This window comes from Taudactylus pleione, unplaced genomic scaffold (assembly GCF_031769625.1).
Source record: "Taudactylus pleione unplaced genomic scaffold, aTauple2 ptg000431l, whole genome shotgun sequence".
NCBI lineage: Eukaryota > Metazoa > Chordata > Amphibia > Anura > Myobatrachidae > Taudactylus > Taudactylus pleione.
Genome location: NW_028284833.1, coordinates 3844334 through 3862634, shown reverse-complemented (window position 1 = coordinate 3862634; position 18301 = coordinate 3844334). Strand labels below are relative to the sequence as shown.

The following is an 18301-nucleotide window of genomic DNA, read 5'->3' as shown; positions in this document are numbered from 1 at the left end:
GGATACTACCTCTTTTTTACAGAAACTTGTAACTTTGGGAACGTTACCGGAGGATTGCTGGTTATGTACAGTCGACGTCGTCAGCCTGTACACTAGTATCCCCAACATCAGGGGTATTGTAGCTATGGAACACCTATTAATTAACAACCCTCACTATTGTGGACCTGACCTATCTTTTTTCATAGAGTTGTTGCGGCTCACATTGACAAGGAATTACTTTGTCTTTGATGGTAGTTTCTATCTACAAACACATGGATGTGCCATGGGCTCATGTGCAGCACCGGCATACGCTAATGGATTTATGTATCGTGTAGAACAGGATCTTTTTTTCAGCAGACCTGAGTATGCTGGGATGATCAAGTTTTTTACACGATACATAGACGATATATTTATTGTCTGGTTAGGCAGTAAAGATGAATTCATTAACATGATGGTGAGAATTAATCTGTTGGATAGCGATATTAAATTCACTTACGAGATTGATTCGGAAGAGGTTCATTTTCTAGATGTCTCAGTGAAAATCACACAAGGCAAAATCCAAACCTCAATCTATAGGAAACCCACAGATCGTAACACATTGCTTCTAGCCTCCAGCTTTCACCCCAATAACCTTAAGAGGGGGCTGCCATATTCCCAGTTCCTAAGGATACATAGAATATGCAGTGATCCTAATGACGAACTTAAGCAGATCGATAACATGTTTGAAAAATTCACCAACAGGGGTTACTCATATAACATTCTGGTAGAAGCAAAATCACGAGCTCTAGCTGCCCCTAAAGACAGCGGTAACAAAATTCAGAGAAAAAATACAGCTCATAAACTAGTATGGGTTAACAGTTATAGCACAGCTAGTAAGTCCATAGTCAGCACGGCCAAAAGATTTTGGCCTATGATAAATACTGATCCAGGACTAAAAAGTCTTAAGGACACCAGTTTGTTACCTTGTTATAAAAGAGGCAAAAATATTCGCGATTGGCTAGTCCACAATGACATCACTGGCTTTGGCCACACTCCTTCCACTAATTTTTTGACTAAAAAACCAGGGAATTACAAATGTTTGGGATGCACTACATGCGGATTTCTTGAGATAGGTGACAGTTTTGTCCATCCACACTCGGGACAAAGATTTAATATTCGTGAAGTACTGACCTGTACCAGTCAATTTGTAATTTATTTTATACGCTGTCCTTGTGGATTACTCTATATAGGGAAAACCACTAGACAGTTTCGGGAAAGGATGGCCTTACACAGGTCTGCCATCCGTCTTGCCTTGTCTGGTAAAGAGAATGAACAACCTGTGGCTCGCCATTTTCGTATCTGTAAACATACTTTATCTACTTTGCGATACAAAATGATAGAGCAGGTCCCAGATCATCACAGGGGGGGTGACAGAGCTAGAAAATTGTTACAAAGGGAGGCCTATTGGATTTACCGCCTTAATACTCTGCAGCCCCATGGTCTCAATGAGACAGTATCGTTAGCCTGCTTTGACTAATCTTATGTTATTTAATATTTTTGCTACTTCATCTTTAAGGTCTCTCCACTTTGTTTTAGAGACCCCAACTATATTGTAATAGCGATTTTATAGATATATATTTATTCTGCTTGATATATACATCTATATTAATTTTACATTGTCTGGATATGTCACCCACATCGGAAATATTGTTTTGATAGATCCTTTTGTATATAACTTGGTGAAGGTTCTTCACTTAATAATTTTGTTTCTCTGGGTTGCCATAGTGAGCGGAGCTCTGGACGTCACGTGGGCTGCGTGGTGCTACGCGATGACGTCAGACGCCCTCTCAGATGGACGGAGACGATCGCACTCGGGGTGGACTCTGTATGTTATTTAGGTAAGTGTGTTTATGTTTGTTTGTTATCTTCCTGACGAAAATCCAAAAGATTGAAACGTTGAAGTAAAGAAGTTTAGAACTTCATCTGTTTATTGATTTATTACTAAGGAGTGCCGCTGCTATCACTTTCTACATTATAGTTTTTTGTTACTTGCGGAGGGCACCCGAAAATCACTGACTGAGGAGGAGTGCCAAGCTTTATGCCATTTTTTTATATATATATATATATATATATATATATATATATATATATTACCTCTCTTACATGTGTGTGTTTAACCTTGCAAGGTTATTATATTTAAACCGGCAACTTATTATTAAGATCTATGCCAGAAATTGCAGTTTACAAATGATTCCTGTTATTTGTTAATTGTAAAACAATTATTATAGTTGTCATAACATACTGGTTAAGCTAGCAGATATAAATGCTATTTAGCTAGATCTGTTTCTAAATAATTAGCCTGGTGCGAGATCTTTCTGACATTTTGCAATCAGATAGCCTGGTGCGGGATCTTTCTGACATTTTGCAAAGATGTATTACAGATAGCCTGGTGCGGGATCTTTCTGACATATAAGAATGTTTTTTAATTTTTATTTATTTATTAAGTATTCATGCATTTCATCAAATTAAGGGAGTATGGGCCTGATTCAGACCCACTCGCGAGCGGCTGTCCGCTCGCAAGTGGGTCGATGTTATGCACTGAGCATGCGCACGACGGAGGGAGCTCCGTCGTGCGCATGCGCCAGACGCGACGAGCAAAGGAAATTCCTTCGCTCGTTGTGTCCGATCAAAGGGGGCGTGCTGTCAATGTTGATTGACAGCACGCCCCCTTTAGTGGGCGTGCCGGGGGCGTGCCTCCCTGACGGGGGCGTTCCCACGGGAACGCCTCCCGTCAGAAGCCGGCCCACTGACATCACTAGTGATGTCAGTGGGAGTGATTTTGGCTCTGATAGAGCCAAAATCACTCCGGAGCTTGCGGTTGAAAACTTGCGAGCGGACAGCCGCTTGCGAGTGGGTCTGAATCAGGGCCATACTCCCTTATTTTGATGAAATTTATGAATGTTTAATAAATATTATGGTGTACGTAATACCTACACCGCCAACTGTTTATCTATCTGCAGCTGTCATCATTAGAATGCAATGATGTGAAAGTTCCATTAGAAGCAGGCGTCCCACCTCCGTCCGGACGCTCCAAGCGAGCACGGAAGTTGGCCTACATGCCCACCACACTGCCATCACACTCCCACGACACTAATCTGTGCCATAATCACCTAATTGCTGGGCAGAAGTTCCGACTTCATGCAAAAGAGATTTGTCAACAGACAGATCAATCCGTCTGCACTTTCAGGGGCTGATTCTGCGGGGAGCAAAGAGAAAAAAAAGAGCAATTTACTTTGCACCTTGGTAAAACCATGTTGTTCTGCAGGTGGGGCAAATATAAAATGTGCAGAGAGATTTAGATTTGGAAGTGGTGTCCAAACTGAAATCTAAGGGCTCGATCCAATTAGGTGCGAATTGCAAGCAGCGAGTTTGTTTCTTTAAACTCGCACACTTCGCCGTGAAGTGCGCTCCCGAGAATTCTCCAATCCAATTAAAAATGCCTATTCGCACTACTCGCAGCGGAGGGGTGCGAATTGACTGCCAAATGAGATTTGCGAGAAATGCACGAAAATGTGGGGAGACCATCCTGGACCCCCCAAAATGGATAATTTCATTAGCAGGACTGTATAGAAGGCTGTTTGTGGCCATTAGGAAGGTACTGTAGGTTTTGAAATGGTGTCAAATGGCTGATTTGTGCTTTTTTTAAAAAAAAAAATGCTACTTTTTTCGTTTAACCTTAAACGAATTAAATGAAAATGCAAATAAAAGTTGGAATAAGGGTGATTTTGGAGTATTTTGAGGGAACCTTGAAAAATGGAAAAAAAATGATAAAAACAATAATTTTTCAACTAAAAAATTATTGTAATTAAATTTGGGGTGCCTAAAGTAACGAAAAAGTTGATTTTGGAATAATTTGAGGACATTTTCATTTTTTACCTAAAAAAAATTACATGTAGTTATTGAACTAAATAAGCGAATTAGAAACTTCCAGTTACCTAATTGGTCATTAGGGGGAATGTCCAAGGGGTTCAGCACAGTGTCCCCACATTTTAACCTTAAAATAAAGATTTTCCTTTATATCTCTCACCCTCAGGGAGGTGCGAGTGGAAACTTGCGAATTCAGTCTGACTGATCAGTGCGAGTTGCTAATTGGATTGCAAAATGAATTCGCTATGCAGATTCGAAGTGAAAATCCCAACTTGCATCTCACAATTCACACCTAATAGGATTGACTCCTAAATTGCAGTGTAACAATAAAGCTGTCCAGCGTTTGTGGGCTACAGGCAAAAGCAGCCAGTATGCAAAAAAAAAAAAAAAAAAATAAAAAAAAAAATATATATATATATATATATATATAATATATATATATATATATATATATATATATATATATATATATATATATATGCACCCTTTGGATTGCAACATGGTTTGTTCCAGATACATAATTACTTGCTGTTTTTGCTTTGTCCAAATTCGGAATCAGAACTCAGCCTCAGGTTGTGTCCATGTATGTATGCACAGTCCAGCACAAGGGCCGTTGAGACGGGCCCGGGTACTGAAGGGTATGTTACATAAAAAAGAAATGAAGTATATTAAGCACTGTTCAGGTCGCTATTCTCAGGCCCGTATTCAATTTGAGGCGAAAAGTCCGGATCCGCAATACTTTTTCGCCGATGACGTCATTTTCGCCTGTTTTGCTTTTACCCCGTATTCAATTTGAAAGACTTTTCGCCTAGGCAGAAAGTCAATGCATTGTACTAGGCGAAAAAGTTTTGCCTATGAATAGCAGGCGGAAAAAAGTGCAGAACTGGGATTTTTCATGATTTTTTTAACTTCACTTTAGCAACTTTTAAATATGCTGACCCCCATTTTCAAGTACCCCAAATTTGCTGGGATAAGTTTTATTTCTTGAAAAAATACTCCAGAATACTGTTCTGCATCACGTATAGAAAAACGCTATTTAGCAGCTATTGAGCCCGTTTAAAAACACCAAATACCTTCAGCAAGCCAAATCAGGCTGATTTCCCCATTTCTGACAATACTTTTCGCCTGTTTAAGTTTCGCCGGGTCCCATTTTTGCGCGCTTTCAAATTGAATACGGGGATAAGCGATACTTTTCCACCTGCAAAATAGGCGAAGTAGGCGAAAAGTCCGGGCCGCAAAAAAGTATTGCGGCTCGGCTCAAATTGAATACGGCTCTTAATGTGTTCACCAGTAGGCACTAGAATAACAAATACAGTAATAACAAATACAGTAATAGATACTGAAACCATGTAGGTGACGGTAGGTTAAGCAGAGGGAGCTTTCAGACTACCATCCGCACGGACGTTTAGCGGAAGATCCCAGGCTCTTTTCACATAAATGACTGTGACATGCACTGTGATCAGCTCGGGCGGGAAGGCAGCCAACCTATCTGCTTTTATCCGATGTTTTTATTGGATGATGATCTGCTAAAATCTGCTATAGGTCAGTCTGACTATTTTACGCTAGATGCGTTTCCTTTCTCTGCTTATATACTGAATGGTGTAAGCAGCTTCTGCTAAACTGGGAAAGTGCTCACACTACACAGGAAGAGTTCCAATAACAGAGAGCTTTTATATATGTGCGTCAGCTTTTATTTGAAGGTGGCGGTGATTCCTACTTGGTTTTGATATTCCTTATACTGTTACCAGGGTGTGGATCATTGGATCTCTCCATGGGCAGGATGCATGACCCATTGCATTCGGGATCCCGCCACACTTCGCATGCATGGCGGCGCTAGTTATGGCGGTATGCGCGAACAAAATCACAAAGGGCAGCCCTCACGGTAAGAACTGTCCTTTGTAAATGAGGGACTTCCGGCTCTATGACATGGAAGTTCCTCTGGCGTCCTTCTGAGCATGCGTACGCACCGCTTGGGGCAGGGGCTGGGAGTGATCCGATGGGATCCCTCTCACAGCACTCTCAGAATAGAAGTCCCTAGGCTTCTATAAGGTGACGCCATTAGGAGACGGAGTTACACACCGCATCCAGTGCATCGCATTCTGCGGCTTGGTGCATATAAGAAATGCAGTCAAACCCTCATTTGTGAGTTATTTTTGATATCGTGTGCGCTACTTTATCATTTTTCTAGCTATTACTGAAGAGCAGCCTTACCTACTCTCCCAGAAGGTGCGGGAGACTCCTGATTGTTCGGGCAGACCACCACACCCCCAGAAGAGCAGGTGTATCTCCCGCGTCCCGCCTACTTCCTAGTGAATGAGGCAGGATGGGGAGATAATACTCAAATCACCAGTCCGTAGGGAGGGGGCGAGGTTAAAATGACGTAAAATCGCAATGTTTTAGCTCCGTCCTCTCTCCACGGACCAGTGATTTGCAGCATTTTGCCGCATCGGGGGTGGGACCTAATGATACATTAGAGGAGAATTCCAAAGTAGACAATTATGCTGAAGGGTGTGTGACCAAATCTGGGAGACATGACCACGACCCCTCCAGAAAAATCAAATGATAGAAAATACTATGCTTCCCGTCACTGCATGCTGCAAAGGGGGGACATTTGTACCACTCAGCAGATGACCCGGGCCCAACCAACAGGCCTGGGTAATTTGTACCCGATCCCCCCACTCTCTGTCTCTTCCCCTGTACAGCGCATGTGCACTCTGCGATTGCTTTCTGTAGTGCGGTTGCAGCTTGCAGATATCTACAGGATCTGTGCACATTTGGGCTTTTACCTAATGAATAGTGAAGCGTAATGGGTGATTCTACATTTCGGGAACAAAATTTTTCGTGACCTCCTGTACCCCTCAGTGGTTTCGTTATTAGCTAATAGCCAAAAGCAGTTTGCAGATTTGTTAACAGACTCGGTATAGATGCACCTATTTCACAAAGTCTATTATTACTTTATTGCATTGTTTAAGATGTATGTTTTAGAATCCTTTGTATTTCTCTGATTACCGTCCCCAGGTGGAAATCAGCTCTGTCTTGTGGGCTTTTTTAGTATTACAATATATGCAGTTAGGACTTGGCTGTTATTCTTTCTCTGGGGGGAGGGGGGAATGGGCGCATGGGAGATCTGGAGAGAGGAAGGAAGTCTGAATATTTAACAATAGCTGGAAACAGGCAAGAAGATGGAAACTGGAAGCTAGCAGGCTGGACGCAGGAGCCCAGCTGTTGGTTTGCAAGGGCACAATCGATGAACATTGATAGAACAAAGGCTGGCTTCATTTCTACCCATTGATTTGCCCTCATTGTTCTGAACTGTTCTAGACCGTCACATGCTCTGTATTTTACTTAAAGTGTGCCAATCACCTACATCCAGTGGAATCAGATATTTTTTTGAGCTGAAACGGTATTTATTTGATTGCAATCAATTTATTCAGTAGGAAACTGTGACATCACCGAGGTAGGAGGTGTGAGGTAGCTTATGCCTCAATCACTGGTTCCTACTGAATAAATATGCTTCAATCTTATGATTATAGGTTCAGTCCATAATATGTATGCCTCCGTTCTGTGTAGTACAAAGGTACATACACATTTTTACTGACATTCTTACACATTTTTCTGTGATCCAAATGAATTTGCTTATTTTTTATTCTAAAATTATCATATGTGAGCACTTAAATGCAAATAAATTAACTATGGATGGATCAGTTATTTCCATATGTGTTGCCTCTGTCTTGTAGTGTAATTTGCAATATCTCAGAATTATAATTATTTAGCATTTTCTTAGTCTAAACTCTAAACAGAGTTGAGAAATACAGCTGTGGGTTTGGGGTCTGTGTCAGTAATTTGGGATTTTATCTTGTTATAAAGTGTAATAACTAAAGACTCGCCTGCACATCACCCAAGTATAAAGAAAAAAAATAAAAATAACTAGGATATTGCTCACTGTTATGTCTACCTGAACTGTCATGATTTCATTGAGACAGTCCTGTTTGAGGACCATCAAGGGAGTGTGGCTGCAAAAAGGGTGTGGCTTGCTAAGGGAAATGGGTGGAGCCTCATCATAAAGGGTTATGGTTGGTCCTTTATGATGAGGTATATTAGGAATCATAGATATCATAGGTTATTTCACTGGTGTTACTGAGAGCCAAAGTATGTTATTCACCTAGGGAGCCTGTCTATCTTATATAAAATTAATTGGCCCATTTCTGTGTTTGTTTGACCGGTTATGCATTTGGACACCCCTGCACCGATTAGGAATAAAGCCACGCAAGGTGGCTCCGTTGGATCCTGGATGAATTTTAAGGGTTTCCAGGTCCCGGTCAGACCTCCTGTAGGTGTACACTGGGCAGAACTTTGACCCGGGGAGCCTGTACTGGGCCTTCCACAGGATGGATTTGGATAAAATCTTCACAGAGGGATGGCAATTGGTCTGGGATGCCTAATGGAGTGGTTGGGGTCCCGGGCGGACCTCACGGCAGACTGCGCCGGGCAGAACTTTGACCCAGGGAGTCTGTTCTGGGCCTCCCACTGGATGGATTTGAACAACATCACATAATAAAACTTAATACATTGAAGATTTAAACCCGGGCAATGCCAGATACTTCAGCTAGTTATATATAAATCATAAAATAAAGGCCCTCATTCAGAGCCGTACGCTCTGAGCAGAGCGCACGCTCTGAATGAGGGCCGGGCTCCATTTTCATGGAGCGTCCTCCTGGACGCTCGTATAGCTGTGGGTCACCACCCACAGGCTATACGAGCGTGCATTGTGATGGTCGCGATGGTCTCGACCATCGCGACCATCGAATTTGCGAGCCGGAGCCTGCGGTTGAGTTTCTCAACCGCAAGCTCCGGAGTGATTTTGGCTCTATCAGAGCCAAAATCACTCCCACTGACATCACTAGTGATGTCAGTGGGCCGGCTTCTGACGGGAGGCGTTCCCGTGGGAACGCCCCCGTCAGGGAGGCACGCCCCCGGCACGCCCACCAAAGGGGGCGTGCTGTCAATCAACATTGACAGCACGCCCCCTTTGATCGGACACAACGAGCGAAGGACTTTCCTTCGCTCGTCGCGTCTGGCGCATGCGCACGACGGAGCTCCCTCCGTCGTGCGCATGCTCAGTCCATAACATCGACCCACTTGCGAGTGGACAGCCGCTCGCGAGTGGGTCTGAATCAGGCCCAAAGTCCCAACAAATGGGGCAGATTCAATTAGCCGTGCAGTTCCGATGACTGCTTGTGCGTTAATACCCCGCTATTATACTGGCAGGAAAGCGTCACTTGATTTTGCTCATGTCCTATAGAGGTGCGAGCAAAAGCCAGGCAGGATTTTCCTACTATTATAACCCGTTGTCAGGTGCGGTTCTATCGCCTGGGAAACTGTGATCTGAGGGGACGGCCACAGTCAACCCGCGGGCACTGTCTCATCTGCTCCCCACCATATTTACAGATTGCGGGGACCGCGGTGCCGTTTGTTCCCTCCCGCTGGGAGTCCATCACCGTGGAAGGCATTCTGGGAGCGACCGCAGGAGAGAGAGGACAGAGGAGCAGAATCAGCAAGGAGGAGGGACTCGCATTTTTTTGCGACCATGACCAAGCCACGCCCCCTGAGCTCAGTGCGCCATAGAAAACTTATGCCCTGAGCTCCGGCCGTGCCTGTTATGTGGGTACCCGTACATTGTCACGGCTTAATTGAATCTGAATCCTATGAATCTCCCAGCACATAGTTAATTTTTACGATGTAAAATGATATAACAATAGAGCATAAGTTCTGCAAGGTAGAGTCATCGTTTCTTTTCACCACTCAATTGTCAGCATTCGTTGTAGCTAACTGTGTTTATTTAAAGCCTATTGTATCCATTGTTTGGCGCAAAGTGAGCCCTGAGCCTGTAGCTTTACATACATTAAAAGCCTGCACACGAAAACAAAAGTTACAGTATATTCAAGTGGTGCTTTGAAGTTGAATTTAATTCTGTTCTATAATTTGCTCTTGCACAACTGCTACAATGGCAGAACTAATTTAATTAGTGTATTTTACACATATCAAAAAAAATCCATTGATGTCATTGAACGTTTATGTATAAATATAGACACACATGACAACACTGATTGTCCACAGATACACAGCATTTTCCACAGGAAGTTTTACAAGAGGGGGATGCAGGGTAATTTCTTCCTTCTAGTTTATAAAGCTGCCCATGTGCAATGTACAAGGGACAGAGCTTTATTGCAAGGTCTGTCCCTGCATGCGATTTTTGATACGTTCTTGTAAAGTATTTAAATATTGCATTGCGATATTGGGCAAATTTATCACAGCCAATCCGCATCTAAGATGCGGATTATGTTAAACATGCACCTTGGAGAGTGATAAAGTGAAGAAGTTGCCCAAATCAACCAATCAGCTTCTACAGTATATGTCATTTATGTCATTTATCTCAGAGCTCGACAAATCCCGGGGGCCAGGTCGCCATGGCTACCAGATTTTGCTGCCTGGCTACTAGATTTTGCAGTGAGGGAGGAAGCAGATCCTCATCAGCTCTGGCGGAGATTTGTGCCTATAGTATTGCGGTGTTCATATCCTGCACAGGAGTGCATGCAGTGACGGTTCTAGGGTTCTAGGTGCGGGCTAACAGGACCGTCGCCCGGAGCGCTGACACCTAGAGGGCGCCATTGAGTCCCCCACCTCCCCCCGAAAAAAAAACCTACAAGGGAAAAAAAACAAACAAAAAATATGCCAGTCCCAACCCCCAACCCCCCCCCCCCAGCCGCCGCCGCCGGGAGGCTGCATTTGCCGGGCGCCCGCTGATATTTGTTATCAGCAGGCACCCGGCTCCCTCCCTGCAGCGGCAGCCGAAAGCCGGAGCTCACTCCTGAGCTCCGGCTTCAGGCAGAGAGAGTACTATGGGAGGGACGTCATGATGTCATGACGTTTCTCCCATAGATCCGAGGAGCCACGGTCGGACCGGACGGCAGCGGCAGCGGAAGCAGGAGCGGGGCTAAAGGCAAGTATTGTGGGTTTTTTGTTTTCAGTCGGAAGCACTGGGGGCACGATTATAGGGGCATTACTACTCGGGGGCATTACTACTGAGGTACGACTATAGGGGGCATTACTACTAGTGGGCACAACTACAGGGGGCATTATTTCTTGGGGCATTACTACTGGGGACATTACTACAGTGGGGGGCATTACTAATGGGGGCAGTATTACTGGGGAGCATTACTAATGGGGGCACTACAATAGGGGGCATTACTTATGGGGGGATTGCTACTGGGGAGCATTACTAATGGGGGCTCTACTAATGGGGGCACTACTATTGGGGGCATTACTAATGGGGGGATTACTACTGGGGAGCATTACTAATGGGGGGCATTACTACTGGGGGAACTACTATAGTGGGCATTACTACTGGGGGCATTACCACTGGGGGTACTACTAATGGGGGCACTGCATGGGGGGCACCACTACTGGGGCCATTGTGTAAGGGATACCACTGCTGTGGGCATTGTATAAGGGGCACTACTACTGTGGGCATTGTATTAGGGACACTACTACTGTGGGCCTTGTGTATAAGGTACACTAATTTTGGCATTATGTAAAAGGGGCACCACTTTGTGTCATAACATAAGGGACTACTGTGTGGTGTAATTTGAATTGGGGATAATGTATTATAAAGGTAATTACTGTGTGTGGCACATTGTATTATACAGGGCATTACTGCATGTGGCATAATGTGTTATACAGGTTATTACTGCATATAGCATAATGTGTTACACAGGGCATTACTGTGTGTCATATAATGTGTCATAAATGGCATTACTGCGTGTGGTATAATGTGTTATAAAGGGCATTACTGCGTGTGCCATAATGTGTTATAAATGGCATTACTGCATGTGGTATAATGTGTTATAAAGGGCATTATTGCATGTGGCATAGTGTGTTTATAAAGGGCATTACTGCGCGTGGCATAGTGTGTTATAAAGGGCATTACTGCGTGTGGCATAATGTTATGTTATCTAAAAAACTTATTTCTTTCTTCTTTTTTTTTTTTTGGGGGGGGCGCAACTCTGAACTTTTGCCCTGAGCTCCACAATGTCTAGAACCGGCCCTGAATGCATGTGCTGAGTGTCGCCTGCGGTGACTGCTGTGCCTGTGTCCGTCCCGGCCTGCACGGATGACTCCTCTCCATCCTGGCCTGCTCTGATCCCTGCTGTCTGTTACAGTCTACACTGATCCTCCTGTACATCCCAGCTGTCTGCTGTCTCCTATCTCCGGCTGCATAGAGCTCTCCGGTAGTAGGGTCTATGAGTGCCCAGGTTATTGCGGAGCTGCTTCAGAGGGATAGTGGTGTGACCAATGGTACCATACTTTCTGCCACCATTGTTTTATGTGAAATGTGGTCCATTATTACTGGAGGGTAGAGCAGGGGAGCTGTGCAGAGCAGTGAAGGGGCCTCCACGTTACTATACCATTTCTCTGTGACCATTTTGAGGACTAGCATAGTGTGTATAACACACAGAGCTGTGCTCCTTACTCACTCCTGTAATTTTTTTTGGGGGGACAGTGATCTGGCTCCTACATTTTCATCCTGGCTCCTAGATTTTAGAAAAATTTGTCAAGCCCTGATTTATCTAGCACAGTATGAAATGACAGTTAGAAGCTGATTGGTTCCTTTGGGCAAATACTCCATTTTATTTCCTTCCAAGGCTTGATACTATTCCTCCTTAGTTGGCCCGGGTTTCCATTCAGTCTGGTTTCCTTTCACAGTGTAAAAAATAATAGTGTTTGATTAATTGGCCTATTGAGTGTGTGTATGGATTAAACAGTGTGGGTCATTTATAATGACCAGTCTTGACTATATAAAGCTTAACCTTCTTCACCGCCAATCTGATGGGTATACAAATAGGTTAACCAATCTGAGGGGTATACAAATAGGTTACCCAATCTAAGGGGTATACAAATAGGTTACCCAATCTAACAAATAGGTTACCCAATCTAAGGGGTATACAAATAGGTTACCCAATCTAAGGGGTATACAAATAGGTTACTCAATCTAAGGGGTATACAACTAGGTTACCCAATCAAAGGGGTGTACAAATAGGTTACCCAATCTAAGGGGTATACAAATAGGTTATGCAATCTAAGGAGTATACATATAGGTTATGCAATCTAAGGGGTATACAAATGGGTTATGCAATCTAAGGGGTATACAAATGGGTTACCCAATCTAAGGGTTATACAAATAGGTTACTCAATCTAAGGGGTATACAAATAGGTTACCCAATCTAAGGGTTATACAAATAGGTTACCCAATCTAAGGGGTATACAAATAGGTTACCCAATCTAAGGGATATACAAATAGGTTACCCAATCTAAGAAGTATACAAATAGGTTACCCAATCTAGGGGGTATACATATAGGTTACCCAATCTAAGGGGTATACATAAAGGTTACACAATCTAAGAGGTATACAAATAGGTTACGCAATCTAAGGAGTACACAAATAGGTTATGCAATCTAAGGGGTATACATATAGGTTATGCAATTTAAGGGGTATACAAATGGGTTATGCAATCTAAGGGGTATACAAATGGGTTACCCAATCTAAGGGGTATACAAATGGGTTACTCAATCTAAGGGGTATACAAATGGGTTAGCCACTCTAAGGGGTATACAAATAGGTTACTCAATCTAAGGGGTATACATATAGGTTATGCAATCTAAGGGGTATACAAATAGGTTACCCAATCTAAGTGGTATACAAATAGGTTAGCCAGTCTAAGGGGTATACAAATAGGTTACTCAATCTAAGGGGTATACATAATAGGTTACCCAATCTAAGGGGTAAACAAATGTTACCCAATCTAAGGGGTATACAAATAGGTTACCCAATCTAAGGGATATACAAATAGGTTACCCAATCTAAGGGATAAACAAATAGGTTACCCAATCTAAGAGGTATACAAATAGGTTACCCAATCTAGGGGGTATACATATAGGTTACCCAATCTAAGGGGTATACATATAGGTTACACAATTGAAGAGGTATACAAAAAGGTTACGCAATCTAAGGGGTATACAAATAGGTTATGCAATCTAAGGAGTATACATATAGGTTATGCAATCTAAGGGGTATACATATAGGTTATGCAATCTAAGGGGTATACAAATAGGTTATGCAATCTAAGGAGTATACATATAGGTTATGCAATCTAAGGGGTATACAAATGGGTTATGCAATCTAAGGGGTATACAAATGGGTTACCCAATCTAAGGGGTATACAAATAGGTTACCCAATCTAGGGGATATACAAATAGGTTACCCAATCTAAGTGGTATACAAATAGGTTAGCCAGTCTAAGGGGTATACAAATAGGTTACTCAATCTAAGGGGTATACAAATAGGTTAGCCAGTCTAAGGGGTATACAAATAGGTTACTCAATCTAAGGGGTATACATAATAGGTTACCCAATCTAAGGGGTAAACAAATGTTACCCAATCTAAGGGGTATACAAATAGGTTACCCAATCTAAGGGGTATACAAATAGGTTACCCAATCTAAGGGATATACAAATAGGTTACCCAATCTAAGGGATATACAAATAGGTTACCCAATCTAAGAGGTATACAAATAGGTTACCCAATCTAGGGGGTATACATATAGGTTACCCAATCTAGGGGGTATACATATAGGTTACCCAATCTAAGGGGTATACATATAGGTTACACAATTGAAGAGGTATACAAAAAGGTTACGCAATCTAAGGGGTATACAAATAGGTTATGCAATCTAAGGAGTATACATATAGGTTATGCAATCTAAGGGGTATACAAATGGGTTATGCAATCTAAGGGGTATACAAATGGGTTACCCAATCTAAGGGTTATACAAATAGGTTACTCAATCTAAGGGGTATACAAATAGGTTACCCAATCTAAGGGTTATACAAATAGGTTACCCAATCTAAGGGGTATACAAATAGGTTACCCAATCTAAGGGATATACAAATAGGTTACCCAATGTAAGAAGTATACAAATAGGTTACCCAATCTAGGGGGTATACATATAGGTTACCCAATCTAAGGGGTATACATAAAGGTTACACAATCTAAGAGGTATACAAATAGGTTACGCAATCTAAGGAGTACACAAATAGGTTATGCAATCTAAGGGGTATACATATAGGTTATGCAATTTAAGGGGTATACAAATGGGTTATGCAATCTAAGGGGTATACAAATGGGTTACCCAATCTAAGGGGTATACAAATGGGTTACTCAATCTAATGGATATACAAATGGGTTAGCCACTCTAAGGGGTATACAAATAGGTTACTCAATCTAAGGGGTATACATATAGGTTATGCAATCTAAGGGGTATACAAATAGGTTACCCAATCTAAGTGGTATACAAATAGGTTAGCCAGTCTAAGGGGTATACAAATAGGTTACTCAATCTAAGGGGTATACATAATAGGTTACCCAATCTAAGGGGTAAACAAATGTTACCCAATCTAAGGGGTATACAAATAGGTTAACCAATCTAAGGGGTATACAAATAGGTTACCCAATCTAAGGGATATACAAATAGGTTACCCAATCTAAGGGATATACAAATAGGTTACCCAATCTAAGAGGTATACAAATAGGTTACCCAATCTAGGGGGTATACATATAGGTTACCCAATCTAGGGGGTATACATATAGGTTACCCAATCTAAGGGGTATACATATAGGTTATACAATTGAAGAGGTATACAAAAAGGTTACGCAATCTAAGGGGTATACAAATAGGTTACCCAATCTAAGGGATATACAAATAGGTTACCCAATCTAAGAAGTATACAAATAGGTTACCCAATCTAGGGGGTATACATATAGGTTACCCAATCTAAGGGGTATACATAAAGGTTACACAATCTAAGAGGTATACAAATAGGTTACGCAATCTAAGGAGTACACAAATAGGTTATGCAATCTAAGGGGTATACATATAGGTTATGCAATTTAAGGGGTATACAAATGGGTTATGCAATCTAAGGGGTATACAAATGGGTTACCCAATCTAAGGGGTATACAAATGGGTTACTCAATCTAAGGGGTATACAAATGGGTTAGCCACTCTAAGGGGTATATAAATAGGTTACTCAATCTAAGGGGTATACAAATAGGTTACACAATCTAAGGGGTATACAAATAGGTTACTCAATCTAAGGGGTATACAAATGGGTTAGCCACTCTAAGGGGTATATAAATAGGTTACTCAATCTAAGGGGTATACAAATGGGTTAGCCAATCTAAGGGGTATAGAAATAGGTTACTCAATCTAAGTGGTATGCAAATGGGTTACCCAATCTAAGGGGTCTACAAATAGGTATGTCAATCTAAGGGCTATACAATGCGTTTGTCAATCTAAGGGGTATACAAATGGGTAGCAACAGTACCATGCATGAGTGGTTCCTATTTTCCGATCTGCTGTTCAGAGGGCAGCATAAAAATGGATTTGTGTAAATTATATCCGTCCTTTAATTGTTCTTATTTAGTCTTTACCATTTAGAATACATAAAGGCTTGGTTCAGAGATGTTCGCAAACCTGACAGTGGATACAGGTTGAGTCTCCCATATCCAAAATGCTTGGGACCAGGGGTATTTGGATAACGGAATATTCCGTATTTTGGAATATGTGCATACCATAATGAGATAACTTGAGAATATGACCCAAATCTAAACACAGAATGCATTTATGTGTTATATATACACCTTATACACACAGCCTGCAGGTCATTTTATACATTATTTGTAAAAATACATGAAATTCATTTATGTTTCATATACACCTTATACACAGAGCCTGAAGGTTATTTTATACTGTATTTTAATAATTTTGTGTTTTAAACAAAGTTTGTGTACATTGAACCATCAAAAAGCAAAGGTTTAACTTTCTCAGTCATGCTAAAAATATTCTGTATTTCAGAATATTCCGTATTTCGGAATATTTGGATATGGGAGACTCAACCTGTATTTACATATTTTCGTACAGCAGCTGCAACCAAAAGACGCAGCTACTGTTTGACTTGCGTAGAACTCTGAGTGAGGCCCATAGATCCTCATTTAGATGTTATTCTGAGTTGGAAGCAAAGCAAAAAATAAAAAAGTGACACTGCACCTTGGTAACCCCGTGCTGCGCATGTGCAGAGAGACCTAGATGTGGGAGGGGGCGTGTCCAAACTGAAATGTAAATTGCAGAGTGAAAATGAAGCTGTCCAGCATTTGGGGGCTACATGCAAAAGCAGCCATTATTTACCCCACATGCAAAAATAATAAATGTACTTGTACCCGTGCAGTGCTACATGGTTTATTCCAGATGCAAAGTTACTTGCTTTTTTTTGCTTTGCTCCCAACTCACAAGCAGGCCCCTAGTACTCAATCACTTGCTATGCCTAGGGCAGTGTGGTTTGCAAGCGTGGGACAATGAGCAAGATGTGTGGAGACAGGAGAATTCAGAAACCACTTTATAGCAAAAATTGAGCCCTCCAGCTGTGTATGAATGGCATATAGAATCAATGTGGACTCCAGATGTGAATGGAATGTGTACAGTACTCTGTATAGATAGATTTTTCTTTACAGCTTCTCCATAAACTGTCAGCCCAACGTTCTGTTGTTCAGTTGATGGGCTAGTGCCCTCATTCCTGACCATGTCAGTTACCCACATCCCATACTTACCTACTATGCTGCCTGGTTAGCACATAGGGGGCGTGGTAGCATTTCACCGCGAAGATGGGGGAGGGCGCTTGAGCGGGTGGAGTGGGGCAGCGGGGAGTTGCGGGCCGTGGAGGGGGGTGTGAGAGACTTGGCTGCTTTTCCGGGTGGCTGGGAGCGCTGCGCCATCCGATTTTCAGGAGTAGGCAAGTATGCCACATCCCTAAACTACCTAAACTCCTTATGGAGACAGATACAGAGTTAGTGGAGAGAAACATGAGCCGAGCAGCGGCATTTAGGATACACTGAAGTGGAGAAAGTCAGGATTAGGGAAGGCCAGAGGTGAAGAGGTTGCAGGTGTCCAGCCGGGAGATGACTAGTAACAGGCGAGTTTTGTTACATACAGGATGAGGAAGGGTCTGATCATGGAGTTTTTACAAAGGTGGGATTGTCTCATCTGATTCAACCATTTTGATTGGATCATGTGCAGCTGTTCTGATGTGATGTAAGTAATGCTGGGTACACACTGCACAATATATCATCCGTACAGCTGTAAGGGGCAGCCAAAAGGTCAGCATGTAAGGCACATGCATGTTCTACAGAGACTCAAATTAACTTACCAGTATGTTTTTGGATTGTGGGGGGAAACTGGAGTGCACGGAGGAAACCCACACAAGCCCAGGCAGAACATACAAACTCCACACAGATAAGACCTTGGTG

The 18301-nt window shown here is 42.4% G+C and overlaps 1 protein-coding gene across 3 annotated transcripts in view; it reads left to right on the top strand.

Moving 5' to 3' along the window:
* ARAP3 (ArfGAP with RhoGAP domain, ankyrin repeat and PH domain 3) overlaps positions 1-18301 on the top strand; it is a 194453-nt gene that overhangs the window by 27065 nt on the left and 149087 nt on the right. The window lies entirely within an intron of this gene.